General features: G+C 43.0%; 1 protein-coding gene across 12 annotated transcripts in view; it reads left to right on the top strand.

Moving 5' to 3' along the window:
* SETBP1 (SET binding protein 1) overlaps positions 1-20,402 on the top strand; it is a 265,843-nt gene that overhangs the window by 67,458 nt on the left and 177,983 nt on the right. The window contains exon 3 of one of the 12 annotated variants that reach the window (XM_064405213.1): positions 5,556-5,680. The exons of 10 other annotated variants lie outside the window; for them this stretch is intronic. The gene's annotated coding sequence lies outside the window, so the exon portion shown is untranslated. Of the gene's footprint in view, positions 1-5,555; positions 5,681-7,909; positions 7,989-20,402 lie in introns of all 12 variants that reach the window. One more of the 12 variants, XM_064405214.1, reaches the window with a different exon arrangement.

Genomic DNA, 20,402 nt, shown 5'->3' with positions numbered 1-20,402 from the left:
CAATCTCTTAGCCAAAGGTCTTCCATGTTGGTTTTAGCTCTCTATGGGTTTTTTTTGTTGGTTTTTTTTTCAGTTTCCAAGGGGAGGTGTGGCTGTTTGTGCACTTTGTTTATGTTCACAGGATGACAGGAAACCTAAGAGCTTTTAGTGAATTCAGATATACTCTGGAAGAGGTGTGAATCTCCAGCCATTTGGGTTTAAAAGCTTTCATTAAGTCTGAGAATAGAGGAAGAAAATAAACATCTCTCTGCTTTCTAGCTGCAAAGGGATGAAAGGTTCTCAGCCTGTGGGCCCCCAGGATGGATGCCTACAAAGGGAGGAATTACAGGAGAGATAAAAAAGGCTAGAATTGCTGGTAAAAAAAAAAAAAAAAAAAAAAAAAAAAATCTTAGAGTTGCTGCTCAAGCTGTATTTGGTCTTCATTTTACTGCGCCCCCATTGAGCAGTTGGCCTTGGTAAAACCCTGGTGGAGCAGAGCGAGCCCATCACGCACAGAATGGGCTTCGTGGGAGGAGTGATGCCTCTAACAAAGGCACCAAGGCAGCTGTAACAAAGCCACGGAGGCAGCTCTAACGACTCGGGCTAATTGCATCCACCCCCGCAGAAAGGGACGCTGCCAGGGAGGATGCTCTCCGTGCTTGACCTGCCCCGCCTGGGAAGGCAGATGGGCGACAGCCCCCGGGGCAGATGCGGAGAGACGCGTGTCTGCCCCGTGTCACCGCAGGAGGGGCTCGGCGTCACCCAGCCGAGGCCTGGCCACCACGACTGGCTGTCTCTGTGGCATCGAGAAGGGGTTGTCATCCGCTCCAAAACTTCCCCTGCCGCCTGCCCATCTGCGGGCTCCTTGGGGCAGGTACTTCCCTCCGATCGCGTGTTTGCGCGGTGCCTAATTGCAGATGCAAGGGTAATATAAATAATAAGGTTAAAAGTCACTCTTCTTGAGGGGAGGTGAAAAGGGAACGGAAATGGGGCTGCTACTCAGCTTCCTGGCTTTTCCTGGAGTCAAAAAGAGAGTGCAAAAGGGTATTGCAGGATATGTCGGAGTATTTAGTCTTGAATCATTTGCCATCCTGTTTTTATTCCCTTGTAGATATATTTCAAAGAAAGTGTTTAGATGGAGCTGATGACCTCTCTTATAGCTGAGGTTGCCTGTCACTTCCTATGATAAGTCCCTCATTTGATTGTTTGGGCTGTGGCAACCCCCAGTGTTTGAGCTGAAGCCTCCCCTGCTGCATGCCAGACTACCACCGAGTTCATTTCAGAGGAGGGGATTTTCAGTGCTCTGCTAAAACCATGCTAGCTTTTATCATTTGGGAAGAGGATTCCTGCTTTTTCATCTTTCAATCTTTAAAAAGCTCATTCCAGGTGCGCAGTTGCACACCAGTCCTCTAAAAGTGAGGGTAAGCTGTGAGATGAAGTGATCCCACATGCTGGGCACTGCCCAGGGTGCTGCCTCCACTCCTCCCTAGCACAAAGTTTCTCTGAGAAGCAGTAGCAGTCCAGCTGTCCTTATCCTGGAGAAAAGGATCAGGGTTTCTCATTGCTTATTACTCTCGACCTGAAAGGAGGTGGTAGTCAGGTGAGGATTGGGTTCTTTTCCCGGGGAACAAGTGACAGGGCAAACAAAATGGCCTCAAGATGCAAAAAGAGAGGTTTAGATAAAATATTAGAAAAAAATTATTCACTGAAATCTTTGCCCTGCCCACACAGGCTGCCCAGGGCTGTGGAGGGGTTCCCCAACCTCTGAAGGGATTTAAAATCTGTGTAGATGTGGCACTTGAGGACATGGGTTAGTGGTGGCCTTGCCAGTGCTGGATTAACAGAGGGTTCAATCATCTTAGAGATCTTCTCCAGCCTAAATTATTCTATTACTCCCTCTGCCATAATGGGCTGTGTCAGCATGCACAATCTTCATCATACTGTGATCATGCCAGCAACACCAATATCATGGCAAAAACCCAAATTAGTAGGGGAGGCAGCAAGAGAGTTGCAATTTTAGGACATCAGAGGACTTGAAGACTTTGTGTGTTGCACTGTTGATAGACACAATCACAGGTTGTAGTGATGTTCCTTCCAGGGGTATGTTTAGGTTTTCCCTTGGACACATTCCAATGAAGTCAAGTGATGATAAAGTATTGTTGTGAAAGAATTTTGTGGAAAAGTTAGCCATTTGTCTTGCTGTGTGTGGTTTTTTTTCCTTTTTTTTTTGTATTTTGGTTTCTTTATTGGTTTTTGATGTGTGTAGGATTACATGAAAGTTCTTGTGCTTTGTTCAGTACTCACACTGTTACTGTTGATTCATTATCAACCAATTGCAAGAAGAGAAAGTCACTGGCTCCATGGATAGGTACAGTGATTCCAGAAATTATCAGCGTCTGAATATGGCCATTAGTCAGGTTTTGATGGCAGTAGTGGTGCTGCCTCTGATTCCAATCCTGTGTAAACACCATCTGGGTGTTGCAGAAGTTACACTTAGTTGCTGGGCATTACAAGTAAATAGTAATTTACTCAAAATTACTATTTCTATTTTTCAGTTCCTCCAAATCTCACTTAAACAGGGGCCTTTACTGCATTTCTGTAGCAATAATGATGTTATTTGTTTCCTACTCATTTTCACTTTTCCTTATCTATCAAGATGATGAGGCAAATTGTTTCCTGCTTAAATCTGGTCTTCACTGTCCCACTGAAAAACATTTTGAACTCTATTTCTCTCCAGCCTTGCTGAGTCATCCTGGAGCTTGGCTCTGAGTTCCTCATCTGATAAGAGGCAGTAGAGGAACTTCCTAATCTCAGAAGCTAGTGCCAGGAGAAATCCATTAGCAATCATGATAAGATGTTCCAGTTATTCCAACAACTCAGGCCTTATAGCTATTGAAAACAAAGCTTGCATTATGTACATAAGTGATTTTCTCTATGAGATTTAAAAGTAAAAGTGAATGAACATAATTTTTTTCTCTTGAATAATGTAGTTGTCCAATGAGTGTTAGAATTTTCCTTCACCAGTGTTTTACTTACTGCTGTGGAAAGGATGCTCACAGCAGAGGTTAAGTGAAGATGGTCTCTTGTACTGAAGAATCCATTTAACTTTGTTCCCAACTGTCCTCTATTGGACTTGTGAACCTCTTTTCCTCTCTCGCTTCCCTTCTTCTCTTCATCTCCAATAATAGTAGAAAATTTTCCTTTTTTTGTCCACCAACATTTAGCAAGTAATGAAAAAGGTGGTGGAACACAATTTCCATTTGCTTTCCACATTTAATATGAAGCAGTGAAAATCTTTCCATTCTTGCTCTGCCAAAGTTCCTAATTTTCCCTGCTCATTTTAGTTTTCCCAAGCATCAACATTTGAATATTAACATCCTACATATGTTCTCCACTTACGTAGTGGAGATACAGCTGGATCCAGAGGTGGAAGAACAATTGATTTGCATGGACTAAGTTTTTGTTTGGGACCTCCCTAGCCAACTCATGTAATTTTTAAGAATGTTATGCTATGAGGTGTGCAGCAGTTTGTATTTTTCTCCCCCTCCCACTTTATTTTTTGAATTTTATTTTTTCTACATCAGTATCAGTGAGTGATGAGGCCCAAATTATAAAGTCCCTGAAACTCAAAAGGCACATAAATAGAATCTAATTTACCTGATTTTAATTCAGATTTTAAGGAACCTGACCCACAATTCTGAAACATTCTGAATTTAGCAGTATTAGCAAGTCTAGTTATAATACTGCTGGTAGTGGCTCACATACAGTTATGATTTTTAATCCTAAAGCATGTATGATTCAGTACCAAATAACTCTCTCTTCTATGTCAGCAACTGCAAGACACATTTCTTTTAAAAGCTGGGTCCTCTCCCTAAATCTGCCATACATACATTGACCCACTTCTCTGCTTCCTTCCAACTTCCCAAGACCAAATGTTTAAAAACTAAACTTTCTGCTCAGTGGTTCTGATGACCCCACCTGATCTTTCATATTACATACAAATAGAGGGTTTGCACCATGTAGCTGTCTTTTTCTACAGAAAGAGAAAATTACATTTTCCATTCTCACATTCTAAAATAGCTATAAAAAACCCTGAACACCAGTCTCTAAAACACTATTTGAAGTAAGAGTGACCTCAGATTTTTAAATTTTTTTTCATCCAGTAGCTCCAAATGTACTTCTCTGTTTTGAAAATTGTGCTGACATTTGAATTGAGGTAAGCACAAAAGGGTCTTTCAATTTTCCTGCAGGATTCTGAAATAGTAGAAAGTACTGGAGTTGCATTTTAAGGATGTTATCTTCAGCAGCAAGGCCGACAAATCATCGCCTGATGCAGGCAAGGGGACTGTGCATGCAATAAATTGAAATTTGATGGGAAACCCGTTACATTTGTGAGAATTAGCAACAGTTCATATGTTTTCTAAAAAAAAAAAAAAAAAAAATATCCCTGCCTGCTGAGCAGGCATCAGCCCTACCAAGTGCAATGGAGCAGCCTCAAGCCAGGTGCTGACAAGAATTTCCTGATCTCCCTTTGACCCTCATTGCGGGAGGTGAGCTGGTAACAGAAATTAGCAGGGATGCAGGGGGACGAGAAGATGGTTTGTTTATTTCTCCTTGCTTGGAAATTGTGTGTGGCTGTCAGGGCTGATGTGTTTTTCTGACACTCGAGCTGCCTCGCCAGCACTGCTTCTTGTGGACTACATACTCATCTTTTATCAGGAGGATGGTGGCGTGGTGAGAGACATCCTCTTCACAGAAAGTCAGCTCAGCATTGCTGCACAAGCATTTGGAGGGCTCAATTCCTTTTATTCTCCTCTCTGAAGAGCCCTTTGCCCAAATTTCCCTTTCCCCCCCGCTTCTTTTCTAAAGACTGAGAAATGCCTCAGGAATGCACTTGCTCTCTCTCTCCCAGACTGGCTCTCCCAGTGATGTATTAATTAGCTGGAGCACTGCACACTAACGAGCAACTGCAGGCTGATCTCGTTAAACATTAATGCTTAACTAGAAAAGCAAGAGCTGTTAAAGATACGCCACTCAATGTCATCCATCTCCAAATGTAAAAGAAGTCAGCGGCTGAGCTGCTGGCACTTGTGTTTCCAAAGGGAGTAAGAAGGGACAACTGGCAAACTTCTCTTTTCCAGAGCTAGATGGGAGCACCTGGACCATAGAGGAGTTTCCATGCTTCTCTGACTAACCCAGTCCTTTTCCAGGGAACAGCGCTCTCTCAGGGAGTTAGATGGGCAAGTTCTTGTGCCCACGCTGCTTTTCCAGCCTTTTCCATACCTTGTTTTTAGTGGTCAGGTCCCAAAACCAGCACAGGTCTGCTCCTTAACCACTATTTAACCACAAGCATATGGTTGAGGCCTGTGTTTTCAAACATGAAAGTTTCATGTCAGGTAGTTACACCTCAATGCGGTAATCCAAATTAGTGGTTGTCTTCATTATTATTGACTTTGCTGGATATTTTAAGCAACACCACTGGAAAATATTGACCTTATCACCTCTTAGTTTCAGTTTAGCCTCGGAGGAACTTGTTAGGGCAGCTCTTGATATTGTGAGGCTTTGGTTTTTCTCAGGGAAAATCTCTTGACTACCTCATGAGGAGCTTTCAGAGTGTTTGTTCATTAACCAGCTGGAAATACTGCTGATGAAAGGGGGTCAAGCCTGAGCCTCCTGCCCAAGGAGCCCTGCTCTTCTCCAGGTACGTGCTGTTACAGCCCAGCTGTGCACATTGGTGGTTCTTCCCTTCATTTGCATAGGCAAAAATGGGATTTTTTTGTGCACTGTCTTAATGACTGCTGCATGCAAATCAAACACAGAGTTTTGCGTGAATATCTACGCTCAACTTACCATGGAGTTACCTGGCATAGCCAGAGTATAAGATATGTTTCAGGATTTGCAGCAGATGTAGCAGCCTCTTAACTTACTCTCTGCCTCCCCTTCTCTCCAATGTAATAGCATTAACACAGCAGCCAGTATTTTTCCTTGCTGTCCAGCTCTTTGCATTATGCAATTTGATGGCAATTGATAATTCATTAATCATTTCTTATCGTAGTTAATATTTGCCCAGCTTGCTACTGTGCAGCAACGGTGATGGGAGGGGCAGGAGCAGGAAAGTGAAAGATACAGTCAGGGAAGCACAAAATTCGTGGGAACACAGTCTTGAGAAACAGACTCCCTTCCCTTCCCTTCCCTTCCCTTCCCTTCCCTTCCCTTCCCTTCCCTTCCCTTCCCTTCCCTTCCCTTCCCTTCCCTTCCCTTCCCTTCCCTTCCCTTCCCTTCCCTTCCCTTCCCTTCCCTTCCCTTCCCTTCCCTTCCCTTCCCTTCCCTTCCCTTCCCTTCCCTTCCCTTCCCTTCCCTTCCCTTCCCTTCCCTTCCCTTCCCTTCCCTTCCCTTCCCTTCCCTTCCCTTCCCTTTTCTTCTGGCACCAGCAGTTTCAAAGGGTTAATCCAATGTTCTCAAGACAAACCCTCCTTAGATCATCATCGAGGCAGCTGCAGCCATATGCAGAAAGTTTTTTGTGACTCTCCAAGCAATGCCTTTTTCTCCCTGAGGAAGTGAAAGGGTCACGGCAGCCCTGTTGGGATTTTGCTGTTGGGGTTTTATTTTTTTCAGTCTCCTAGCGTGATGCTCCCCCTCAGACTGCTTAAAAGCTACTGGACCTGATTTCCTCCCTAATGGTGTTAAGGCTGGAACTGGAGCTGCCTCTGCAGCCTGGTCCTCCTCCTGCCCATGTCTTCAGACGTTATGTCACAGCTCCTGGGGTTGCTTGCTGACTCCAGCCAGCCTCCCCAGGGGATGGAAAGCAGGTTCCCCTCCCCGTGGCAGCAGCAGTGCCCACATTTAAAGAAGCTGTAGTGCTGAGCCGTGACTGCATTAGTTCTGCTACATTAGAACAGCAGCAAAGAGCTTAATTTAATTCGTTGGCCTGTATACCGACACCTGAGGGCCACTAATTCACTGTCACGTATTCTCAGTGAAACCAGGCTCTGTAGTGTTCACTTTTTTTTTTTTTTTTTTTTTTTTTTTTTAACTAGAGGAGAGCCTTGCAAGGCAAATGATCATTTTCTAGGGCTGGAGAGAAATACACCCTTCCAAGGATCATGGCAGGTCAGGATGACTCACTTTTGCCCATGTCCACAAGGGATGGAAGATCACGCATCTCTCTTTTTTTTTTTTTTAATTTCTTTTTTTCCTTTGAAATGTATAAATTTACCTCAGTTCTGTCATTTTACGGTTAGCAGCATCCATTAAAAAGTTGATTCACGCTGATATATGAGTGGTCCTAAAACATTTATTCACCACAGGCTGTATTTGGACATCATTCAAGGGCTTTGAGCCTATTAGACACTTCAGCCCTCTGTGTCTTCTCCAGTGATAGCATCAAGTCCTGTAGTAGCATTTGCTATGCAGTAACTTCCAAGAATCAAGCCTTGCCTGTGTTGTTTGCGCATGAAGACCCATTAGGCTAAATTAATCCCCAGGGTAAATGTACAGACTTCAACAGAATGTTATCAGGGGTAAATTAGGCCTATTGATTTTTAATGAGGTTCTTACCTGAATAAAGAAAATAGAGTTTCTCTTCTGTTCTGGTCTATTGTTCTGCTGTAAGCATCACCAGAAGCACTTGCTTTGATCCTGAATTTTTAAACCTGGAAATTTTACATTTCTAAAAGGATTAGGAAACATTTTTCTTTCTCCCTGTTAAATGTGAGCAATGCCATTGTACAGTGGAATAAATTTACACATCTCCAAGTATCTTTTCTGCAAACCAAGTGAATAGACTGCCTGAAAAAATACTGACTTCCTATACTTTAATGCTGACCTCCTCCTTCACAGACCACCCTCATCACAAAGGGTTTAGTCCATGCTAATGAATTTCTAGGAAATAATTTTTGAGAAGTACAAAGTGATTTTTTTTTTCCTTTAGCTGATGTGGCTGAGATAATTCGTGTCTTGCTGTTTCATGCCAAGGATTTCTAGTGTGACCCCATTCTCTGAGCTCTCAGGTGGGTAATCTGGGGGTCACTCCACATCACCAGTGGAGACACATCCTCTGACCCCCTGGGAGCACAGCTCTTGAGAACAGAAGGATGTTACACATGCCATGCTGTTTTCTGGGAGGGTGGTACACAGCTGATCCCAGGTGTGGACATTCACAGCCAGGTCTTGGCAGGTGGCTTCTCTCTGTCATTGTCACCAGTGCCTCCGCTCTCCATGGGAAGACAGAGAAAGCAAATTCTTTCTAATTGAGTCTCTGTGCCCAGAGGTTTGAAAAGAAACCATTTTGTGATTCTGAGAAGTGACCCTTCTGTCAGGCTGTGGCTGATTTTAGTGCAAGTGTTGCTCCCAAAGCCGCTGCCCCTGCTGAGGTCTGGGTCTGCAGAGATGGGGCCATTTCTGTGGTTCATCAGTGGCATCCAAAACAAGTAGGGCCTGTGTCACCACAGCCCTGTGGTGACATGCATGGCTGCAGGGACCACATGTAAGTATCCAGTATCCAGGTGCCCTTTTAGATGTCGCTTCACTGTAGGTCCTCATGTGACTGGAGATTTTTTTTTTTTTTTTAATTCTGCACTGCATGGTTAAGGAAACTTTTCCATTACACCCAAATCTCTCTGGAGGCACAAAAATATTGGTTAATTTGCATCCTTTATAATGTTTAATTTAAACTTTTAGCTTTCAAAATGAAGAAGCATTTGTTCATTTCCTAAAAACTATTAGCTATCTGTTGGGAATAGACTTTGTTTAATAAACGGTTGGCTTGGCTTTAACCACTGATCTAAATGACAACATGTCTGCAGACTCTCAAGTCATCAGTTTGTATTCCCAAATGTGCCCTACTAGTGGAAGAAATATTTATATTTACTCAGAAATGCCAACAGAGGCTGCCTGTGCTCTTCTAGCACAGATGAAGGCCAGTGGTTTGAACACTGGTGGTACTAACTTTGAGTCAAGAAGTTGTACTTCTTGAATATATTTTTAATTCAACTTTTTTTTTTCTTTTTAGTGTTCTTTCACTGTATACATACAGCCACATATATATATATGTATATAAAAAATATGCATTTCCACTATATACATGTAGAAGGGTATATGGTTCTTTTGCAGAGCCTATATGAGATTTTCCTCCCTTCCCATTTGTTGATCTCAGGTCTGTATCTTTAACTTTTCTTTATCTTGGTAATCCCAATAATTCCTACAGTTCCCTGGGCTGTGGAAGAGAGTTGCAATTCTCTAGTGCTTCGCATTGTAATTCCTTCTGTAGCATTTCATAGCAAAAGTAAAAGGAAACCCTAAATGTTTAAATTGGAATTTTCCTTTGGAAAAGCAATCATACAGGAATATTCATGCACTGCCTGGCTCAGGTCCTTATTTAAGTAACACAAAACACCAGATGTAAACTTCTTACAGGCTTAAGTGTGGGATTTGGAAAGCGATTCTTCTTTTTCACGAGCACGTCTTCCTTCCCAGAAAACACCACAAAACCCTTCACCAAACCCGTCATCGGCAGCAGAGATAAGGAATGCTCCAATGCAGAAACATACCCTAAAAAGGGAAAGGCCAATATTGACTTGCAGGGAAGCTTAAGCCCTTTAAACTCACCCCCTGGACAAGGAGAATCAATGTCTCTTGTAAAAAAAAAAAAAGCACAGCTACTGTTATAGAGCAGGCTGTTAAGCTATGCTAACAGTCGTATATTTTCTATTCAAAACTGTACCACTGTGTATATAAACACGGGAAGGTTTTGTTGCTGTATATGTCCAGATTTTTGACATGTGTAGGTGGAGCCGCCGCAGGAAAGCCTATTCGGGAGCTGGGAGCAGCTGCCCTAATGGAATATTATTGACTTTAGTTACATCAGGGGCTAAATATAGATCGAGCAGCAACGTACACAGGGCTGAGTCTGACAGCCAGGACAGAATGTACTGCTCGACGGACAGACAGATGGACATTGCTCCTGCGCAGATGCTCCTTTTAGGTCAGGGAGCTCTCCTGGGCTCTTTCAGCCGGCGCCATGGCTCCCGTGGGCATCCTGCCACTGGCCAGCCAGGCCTGTGGATCTGGCTCCAAGGGGAGATGTGGTCTTAATCTGGATTTGGACACATCTCCTGTAGGCACCTGTTGGCGGGGCTCGCCCAAGTTAGTGGGGTTGTGTTGATTTATGTGTGGTAAGGGGCTGAAACCAGCAGCTAAAAAACTACAAGGAATATTTATACCTTGAATATTTTGCCCTGGGCTTCCTCTATTTCCATCCTTAATCCCTCTGCTCCGCCCTCTCTCCCACCCAGTTGTGCTTTTGTGCTGTTTAAAATTTGTGCTGGCATCCCCTCTTCTGAGCTCACACCTCCTTGAAGTTTTGTTTTTCAAGGAAAAACCTGCATATGCAGCAAACATTCCTCAAAAGCCCTTTCGCAGGCTGGACTGAAAAAAAATGATCTATGTGTGCCACATCTGGGCACACAACAGGAGAGTCTGTCCCTCTGCTAACCTTTGTGGAGAAGGAGCGTGGAGAGATCATCTGTAACATTTCATCTTGCTTCTTTGGGGCTGGAAAAGCTAGAAGGGAGCCTGTTCTTTCTCTTGCTTGAATGAGGGTGAAGCCTTTCTAGGAAATTGGATTTTAATCATTTTTTTTCCTCCCCGCCTCCATCCCTTTGCTGCTATTTTTAAGCTGGGAGAGCACTGGTATTGAAAGGGGTGTGCTTATCCTGACAGGCTTTATAGAGGAGCATCACAGGGCTGCAGTGCAGCTCAGTGCAGAGGTGTTAAAGAACTCTGAAGACCTGGCAAGCCACAGGGATGCTGAAGGCAATGCCCAAAGTGCCCAGAAGTTCAGACAGTTATCTGTATTTTCCTTTCTGGGAGGGAAAGCCCAAGGCTCTTGTATCATAGGAAGTGACAGTTTTGAAGTGAAGCGGGTTAATAGTCCGAAAGCACCAGATTTGTGATTCTTTGGGAGAAAAGGAGCGTGCACTTTTCCCTCACTGCTGTTTGATCCTGCAGATTTAAATCCAGCTAATGTGCACAGACAGGACCTGTGTGGTGTCCCAGGTGGTTTATGGCTGCACAAAACATTTAGGCCAGAACTAGAGAGAATCATCTGCTCGTATGTGCAATGACCTACATGAACCAGTATTTTTTATGAGAAACCATTTAAAGGCTTTGGGGTCATAAGAAACCCTACAGCAACACAAGGCAGGGATTGATCCAATTTATCAGACTCTATTTGCCTTCTCCTTTATAATCTGTAAGAGATCTAGAGTATTGTAGCTTTGTTTTCTCTCTTATCTCTAGTCCTTCCAAATTCACTGAAAATACACACAACCCAGCAAACCTAGGCTGTGTGGGAAAGAACTGCATGTATTATTATTATTATTATTATTATTATTATTATTATTATTATTATTATTACTTATTACTTATTAGAGCTCTAATAATAACTAGAGCTTATTATTAGGGGCTTATTAGAGCCCCTTTTAAATGCTCTGATCATTACAGATTGTACATTTTTAATAGGTGCTTTTGATAGCCTGTGGAGTAAAACTGCACATTCCCCTCCCAATCAGTCTTTGGACAATCATTTTTTTGTATAGAGTATGAGGAGGGAAGCAGAGTGAGTACATTGTCCTCTTAGATTTATAGCCTGGGAGATAGGTCACAACCCTTAGCCACTTTAAAAATGATCTATACTTCCGAGGCCTGGGGGACAAACATGGAATATATGTTGTATTACACCTCGAGCCACCCTGGGCTGTGAAGGTGGTGCTGATCTGAGTCAGTCATTATGCAATGGCATCTCACCAGAGGGTAGGGAGAGCATGAACAGCCAGGGGTGTAATCTCTGCAGGGCTGTGGCTGCTCCAACAGCGGGGATTGATAGTTCCAAGTCCCAGGGGCACTGCTGATCCCTTCAGCAATGTCCCACCTCAATACAGAGACTTTTACAAGGGTAAGGAGTCACACCTGGTTCTGTGTGTCTCCTGCAGCAGTGTTGCTACGAGCTGACATGAGTTTAGTGCCGTGGAGAGGGATTAGGAGCTTCACCGATGCAAGATGGTGTGGGCACAGCAGACTGTCACTGCCAGCTCCAACACCACTGCTGGGCCAGCAGCAAAGCCTCACAAATGGAGCCACTTCACTCCTTAACTTTTTTTTTTTTAATGTCTGCACAGTCAGCTGCAGTGAAACACACTTTGAAGTGCTGAAAGTGGAGTTGCAGCCATTCAGTTCAGAGGAATAAATCCACCCTTCCTCTTCCTGCTCTGCCTCCAAGCACTGAAGTCAGGCTTGGGAGAGCCCTGCTTCTCTGTACTCACATTTCCAGGAGAGAGCGAGAGCTGTGCTGTGATGGGGAGATGCCTTTGGGTCCTCCAGTGCACGTTCAGTCCTCTGGGGATTTGACAGCATCCACTGTGTTGAACATGGAGCACCCAGAATCTTCTTCTCCTGCTGAAATATTCGGCCCTTGCAAGCATAAAGCCTCATCAGGACTGACCCTTGCATGTCCCAGCCCAGTATATTGTGGGAGCACACAGATAGATAACCTCTGGATTAGTTTTGTTTCTTCATCTTAGAAGCAAGAAAAGCATCAGTTAAAGCTGGAAATTGAGGGAAACAGAGATTAAATTTTGGACTTTTTACGAGCAATTTTTTGTTCCTCTTGTCAAAAGCCCTAAGACATGAGAAAATATTACCTAGAGTCCTTTCCTTCCTCAAACTGTGCTTATCTTGTGATCTGTATTTCTTTCCATATCTCTCTTATATTGCTCTTATCATCTTTTTATCAAAAGTCTTCAAAAGCTACCAGCTGAGCTCAGCTCTTGTATCCCCTTGAATTCCAGTGGAAAGGTTATATTTGGTTTTCTAGGAATGACAGAAAATATTTAAGGCAGAAATAAACCACTATGGTTTTGGAGTTTTTTCCTGGTCTTCTAAGCCTTTTTTTCCTCCTGTATGCAGGGAGTGAGATTATTTGAAGGTCTCACTATTGTATTTCATTGCTGAGGAATGTGGTGAACCACCCATCTTTCCTGCTAGGGGGTATGGATCCGTGCAGGACAGTCCTGAATATCCTGTTCTCATCTTTCTGCTTCAAAACCCAACCCTTAGGTGAGATTATCTCATAGAGATTTCTTAACTTGCATCAACACACTTCACCACAGCAATGACAGTGTAAACCTCATAGTTACACACTCCACTATGCCCGACAGCACACACACATAATTTTTTCCTTTCCTCTTCCATATCCATTCACACAGACTTCCCTAACCCCAAGCCATGGCAGAAGATAGAAGAACTGGTGCTGTCTGTTCTCCACCACCTCATCCTCTCTTTGTCTTCAACCCCCACCTTCCCAGATGACCCCACTGTTAAACTAGGCTGAATGGGACAAAGATGTCAGGGAGAAACCATATCTACAGCTGTCATCATGCTCTTTTTACATCTATACTCCGTGTCAATCCCACCTTGTGCTTGCTTCAGGCATTTGGAGCTCACACTCTGTAAGATGCCCTGCAAGTTTTTATCGCACCTTGCTCAGAAGGACATTTTATTGACTTTAGGCACTCATGTCATAAGCAAAGCATTTGTAAAAATTAAGATATGATCTTGCTGCTGTGTTGTGGGTTACTCCACTTTGCTTTGAAGATTACATGCTGAAAATCATTCCGTGACAGTCACAAAACTGGTGCAGCTTGCAAGGGCTTTCCCAGTCTTGAGCACTAGACGTTGCTCTGGAACACAGCTAAAGCTGGAATGAATTGAAGTGTGCCCATTGTATTGAAATCTCTGTGGCCTGTGGCCTGATGCAATACTAATTTTGAGATGTTCCAGATGCCCTTTAATGGTTAGAGCACTCTTAATGCACTGCAGCTGCTGTATTTTGGAATAACTTTTGTTGCCAAATTCCTTCATGTGTAAAAGCAAGGGTGCTTATCTGGTGTAATGGGAAAAAAAATATTGCAACTGAAAGTATGAACTGAAAGGATTTATGAATCACCATCTACTTTTACTTAAAGCTTGATAATTATCTTTTTCCTTTCTGTGTCTACAGACATAATCTCTCTGTGCCATCTCTCTAAAGAAATCCATGCTCACATTCCAGCAACACAGAGAACTAAATAAAACAGCAGACATCCTTAAAAGCTCCACAACTGGACAGTCCCACTTTTAAATGTGTGGGCAGCCTTTGTGCCCGTTTGCCATCATTTCCACTTTCCATCACATTTGGCTTGCTTCAGAGAAAAAGTCTGCTGCCAGGATTTCTGCTGGCTGAAACAAGGGTGAAGTTCTGGCCTGATTAAAATCAATGGCAAAGCTCCCAGGAACGAGTAGGAGAGCAGACTGTGATTTGGAGTACTTGGAGGGCGTACACAAAGCAATCACACATAGCAATATAATTGCGGCCATTTGATGGATGCTAAAGTTAGAGATCAACAACCAGCAGATAAAAATAGCAGTAAGTTCTGCTGATTCTAGTTCTGTTATTTTAACTACTGTTGAAAATCAATTCCTTTCCAGCCTTTCAGGATAGGTAAAAACACATTGCCTCCCATAGTAAAACTTGAGAATTTTGTTGTCTTGGAATAAATGCTACCCTCCTAAGCATGCTGCTGTACTGGCATCCTTAATATTTCCCACACGTACATGCAAGACCTGTTAACATGTTAATGGATTTGTTTGCTTGTCAGGGAAAATTTTGCCCCCCTGCAATGACAGCTTCAAACTCACACTGCAAAAGGGCAGGGCAAGCAGTCACTCAATGGACAAGCACAACACAGTTCTCCCGGCAATAAAGGCTTCGGATTCGAGACGGGTGCCTTGCCACTTTGATCTGCAGCGCTGGTTTAATCATGTTAATGTGCTGTCTAATTATGGTAAACACTGCATATTATTCAAATTAAAAATGTATATTGCTGTTCACGTAGTCAGCCTGCAGACGTTTTCACGCATTAGTGTTTTCTAAGCTGAATGCCCTTTGGTCAGCAGCAGAGGCTGTGTGTTAGCCCATTAGTTAAAAAGAGAGGTGTGCGATCAAATTTAGTGGCCAGACTACTTGGACCATGTTTTTCTTGGCATACACCAGAGAGTGAAACAGTTTCTCTGAAGCAAAGGTGTCACGGAAAAATCCTGTGTGAGGTATAAATCTGAAATCTGCCCTGCAGCCTCCCTCATCAACATGAAACCATGGCCAGTGCGGTCTTGAATGCATGAGTTTGCCTGCTTTGGGTTGTTCCCACCTTAAGAAAAGAGATTTTCAGAGTCAATAGCTTTGAGGATTCAGGCTTTGTTTCCTCCCCTTATAATGGACACCAACTCTGGCTTTCCCAAAAATTCATCTTGCTTGGTGGGCATCACTGGAGGGTGCCAAACACATAAACGGGTTTCATCAGAAGCAACAGTTCCTCATTGCAGTGAACAGCAATCCCAGTCCTGGTTACTGGTCTGGCAAGCCTGTGGTTATATATCCAGGATATCTGATTAGACACAGGAGTTTCTGAGATGGGCCTAAGGTGAAAAGTATTCCCCCAAATCTAGATCAGCAATTCCTCTTTGTCTGGGGTTGTTGGGATTGTGTTGTGGTATTCTATGTCTAATGAAAGCACCCATAAATAAACTTGTGATTTAGTGATCTTGTTAATGATAGGAAAGGAATTTAACACCAATAAGAATAACAATAGTCATAACAATCCCACTCATACTCCCATTACTATTATTAATACTATTAGTAATAATGTCATGTTGGCTCTTGCTGCTATCAGATATCCAATGTGGCTTCTCTTGTAAGACTAATATCATTCAAAGTATTTCACATGACTATGCACTGTAAAATGTTTACTTAGATATTTCAGTGCTTGCCACATTTTCATACCATTGTTGTGGGTTACAGAGGAAGCTGCTGGGCAGAATGAAAACATAAGAGTACTTGATAGAACTGCTTAACAAGCAGGGAATCCATAAAAGCTTGGACCATTCAATATATATCTGAAAAGATAGGTGCTTTCCTGATAGGTTTTTTTTTCTGTTCAGAAACAGGAATTGTGCATGCACTCTACAGTTATGCAATAAGACCTATAAAATTCTGTTTCCTTGTATTAAGTATTTTTCATTTCTTTTGAGGAGGGTTCTTTTTTTTTTTTTTTGGTACACAAGTGTGGATGCTTACACTTGTATGCTTAGCATGCTCTTTTATTCTTTTGATTGCCTCCCTATTCTTTTTTCACCAAGGTCCAAGATGGAAAATTACGGTGGAAATTACTTCTGTGCCTTGAAATTTAATTATCGTAAGGGCAGGAAGAATTCCTTGAGACAAATTGTGTTATGATTCAACTGTCCCAGATTGTTTCTTTCTTTGTTTGCTTTCCCTGTTTGATTTGTTTCAGTTTGTGGGAATTGTTCCCAGTCATCAATGCCTTGTAGAGCTGAAATAGATAGGAGGAGTTGGAGAAAGACAGATTCTCGGGTTGTGAATGCCATATTCCTGGAAGTTTTTTTGCACAGCTTGGTCTAATGGAAGGTGTCCCTGCCCATGTCAGGAGGTGGAACTGGATCATCTGTAAGGTCCCTTCCAACCAAGATGTTCTATGGTTCTATAGTTCTTTGTACTAATGTATTATTTATGTTAATAAATAGCTCAGTAATTGTCCTCTACTGATTTCAAAATGACTTGAACTTAGCATTTTGTATAGGTGAATGTGACAAAATGGCTTTTCTTGAGTTTATATGTTGGGAACTCTGCCAACAGTCATATGTAAGTAATGAGGCCCTCACTGGTTGAGGACACAGGTTTGTATAAAAAGAGCTTCAAGAACAAAACTCTCTAGGTGATTTTACAAGATGGTTTGTTATAGAAAATCCTCATCAGACCACACAACTCTCAAGAAGACTATTAGTTGCTGTGTTTACGTTGTTATTTCATTTTAAAAATACTGATATTTATAAATTGATTATTTGATCAAACTTTACAAATATATTTTAGTAGATTTGGCCACATGTAGTGGAGGTGAAAGTTAGGATTAAATGGCACAAGAAAAGGGATGGGTGTTGTTTTGATCTTCAGACAAGAAGACAGAATTGGCTGCCTAAGCAAATAAATTAAAGAACTGTGATGAAATAATTTCATGCTGGATATAGCTTTTGTGCAGAGCAAAGGGAAGGAAGTTGCTGGAGGCACTTTGCAGAACAAGGGAAATGCAGCATCCTATTGGATATGTGGTAAAGGGAGGGGAAGAGCATCAGTTCATCTGCTCCAACCCTGGGCTGTACAGGGCTCATCCCTTTGCTGTATTCCCCCAGGGAAAGGGAAAAGGGGCAGAGATTCTACTGTGTGTCTCAGGCACCTTGTTGCAGCTCCACTCCAAATCACTGCATTCAGAACACTGGAATTTTAGAAAAATCATGAGTTCACGAGGGTTTTTTTATCCTTCTCACTTTTGATCATTGTCTTGGCAGGCTGTGACAAAACAGTCACTGAAAAGAAGTTTGAGGGATGCCAGCGGGATCACAGAGTCACCCACTAAATGCCACCCACTAGATCAGGTTGCTCTAGGTCCCACCCGATCTGACACTGATTCCATAACTTTGGCAGTCTCTGTCTCCATGTTCCCTTCCCCATCTCTCCCCCTCCTCACTGCCAGACCTGTGGTTGAGCTGGGCTGTGTGGCTGTGGTGCTGCTCCAGGGACTGTGCTGGGCTGTGCTCTGCCCAGAATCCTCTGGTCATTGATCAGGACAGAACGTAACAGGTGCCCTGTGCTCCAGGAAGGAGCAGCTGCCTTTTTCTCCACGCTCCCTGGCTGTGGAAGGGGAGGGCAGGCTGTAAATGTGACCCATCTCCTGCAGCAGGAGGCTGGATGCTTGGTCACACTTGAGTGCCTGATAGAGTGCCAAAGCCCCGTTTTATCATGGGGCACTTTCTACACTGGACGTGGCTGAGAGCTTTCCATTACCACATAAACTGGGCTCGTGGGAGTTGAGTCTTCCCTCTTCCGCCACCTCTGACCCAAGGTGTGGGGTCAACTGGCTTAATCCACCCCAGGGCCAGAGGAATGAGGACACCTGTCCTGCAAGAGGCGCCTGAACCTGAGCAAAAACCAAAACAGATTTCAGGTGCTATCAGTTTCCTTCACATTTCTGAAATTCCAGGGTGGCTCAAGGTACTTGTTGGGCCCCATCTGTGACCTTAGATCCTGTGGCCATGTCCAAGAAGGAAAAGCTGATGGATGAACTCACTGAAGATCTCAAGTGGCTCCCAGTAGCAGAAACTGTAGCTGGCTGCACCTACTTGAAAACTTGCTGCACTTGAATATTTTATAATAATACTTAAAATACCCCTAAGTCTCAGATCACGACCCAGTTGAGAAGATAAATCTGTAGGAGGGCTCTGACCCTTGCCATGACATTTGTCCTTCCTTGGATTAACATTTTTGGAAAGCAAAAGGAGAAGCAGGACCTAGAAGTTGTCAGTCATAGTAGCTAAACTTTGTTTCTTTCAGGAATCTGTTTAGGAGTGTAGCTTTTTGGAAGTAAACCCACTAAAATGGAGACTGAGCAATGGGGATGGTTTCATTGGTTTGTACACACTGTGGCCTGTGGACTTGAAAACTAGGAGTGGAAATTAATCTGTAAAGATGAACCTTGAGTGTGGGCCTAACATGGGAGACAGGGAATGAGGGTGAAACCACTTGTCCTGCTTTGTCCCTGTCCCAGGCGCCAACACTGCAATTATAATCTTCATTCCATCGTGAGTGTACTGTTGGATGAAACAAGCAAACATACAAACAAACAAAACCAAAAAAAGCCTGAAATATGAGCTTTGTGACAGTGGAAACTGATAGCATCTTACAGCGAAGGAGGGGGAGAAGGACAAGGTCAGTGCAAACTTGCTGTGGTCAGATTTCTGGATGAACCACTAGCTCACCATCTCCTTGGGGTCCTTGTTCCAGAAAACTAACTCAGTGTGTATTGTTTTTATTATCTTGTCTCTGTAGGGATGTGAAGGGCTTGATTTGGTTTCCAGAGTTGGTGGACTTGCTGCTTTGTGATTATTTTGTCTATATAAACCTGATTGGTCTTGCAGACTGCAAGAGTTTCTTCAGTACAGTTTGTAAGAAAATTTCCCTTGCTGTGCTTATTGCTGCCAGGTTGTTCGGGAAGAAAAAAGGAGAAAAAAAAAACCCAGAAAACAAATCACTAGTATGGGGGAAAGAAAAGAGAAAAAAAGAACCCAAAAAAAACCACAGGAAATTTAGCAAAGACCATTAAGAACTAGGGAGAAAAAGCAAAGACCATAGACCAGCCAGGGACATGGGGCAAGGATGAACAAATCTAGAAGAGACAGAGGTTCAGAGAGGGGAGGAGCAAGAGCCTGGGCATATTTTGCATCCAAACACAGGGATGCAGGCAGAAGTGAGCACTGCAGCTGGATCCACAAGGCACCCTGGCAGCACCCTGCAAAGGCTGGAGGACTCTGTGGGGACCCCAGGATGGGAGCTGGAGGGGTCCAAGCACCCCACTCGCCCTCTCTGAGGTTTTTCTCTCAGCCTGGGCCCCTGTGTGGGGAGAGAAAGAAGCCTCTCTGCACAAGACAGCCCCTTCAGACGATGCCTGGGTCTCTGGAATAATAGATGGTGTTTTTACAACCTCTCAGAGGCCTGTTCCTGGGTAGACGGTGAAAGGCAATGCCTCAGGACCACTGGGTTACAGGAGGTTGTAAAACTGCTCCTCCCCATATATATATATATTTTGACAATGCTTTCACTGAGGAGTGTTTCCTCTTTTTTCTTTTTTTTTTAATTTTATTTTTATTTTATTGCCATGGCAATCAGTCAGTCTTTCCCCCCTACCCTCCCATCCTCCCCTTTTCACTTTGACCTATCAAACTGTAAGTCTTATTTCAAGCTGACGTGGAGGCATTAAATGAGTGACTGGGCCACCAATTTAAGGGAATTGATGATCTTTCGGGCTTACACTCTCACGGGTCAAATGATAATGTTGCCCTTCAGGTTAAATTCATGTGTTACGTAGGGAAAACCAAGAGCTTAAGCTCTACCCAGGGCCAGCAGATGCAGACAGAGTTTGGTCGTAAACAATAATTTAAAAACTGATTTTGAAAAGGACAATGCAGGGATGTATAATTTTTCATTTGTTGTTGTTATAATTTTTTTTTTGTTGTGTGTTTTTCTCCTCTAAATTTCTGTGCTTCCCTGCAGGCAGACATTCTCTGTGTTCTGTAAACTTTTAAGTAAAAATGCTTGTCCTACAGAAGACAAAGATGATATGGAGTGAGACAGAAATACAGATAGAGATGGAGATAGACTAGTATAGGCATAAATACAGATATGATTATAAATAATATAGATAGAGATAAATATATAATTGCGTACATAGCTGAAGATATAGCTAAAGATTATATCCATTTTA

Source organism: Passer domesticus, chromosome Z (assembly GCF_036417665.1).
Source record: "Passer domesticus isolate bPasDom1 chromosome Z, bPasDom1.hap1, whole genome shotgun sequence".
Taxonomy (NCBI): domain Eukaryota; kingdom Metazoa; phylum Chordata; class Aves; order Passeriformes; family Passeridae; genus Passer; species Passer domesticus.
This window is presented reverse-complemented; position numbering and strand designations above follow the sequence as displayed.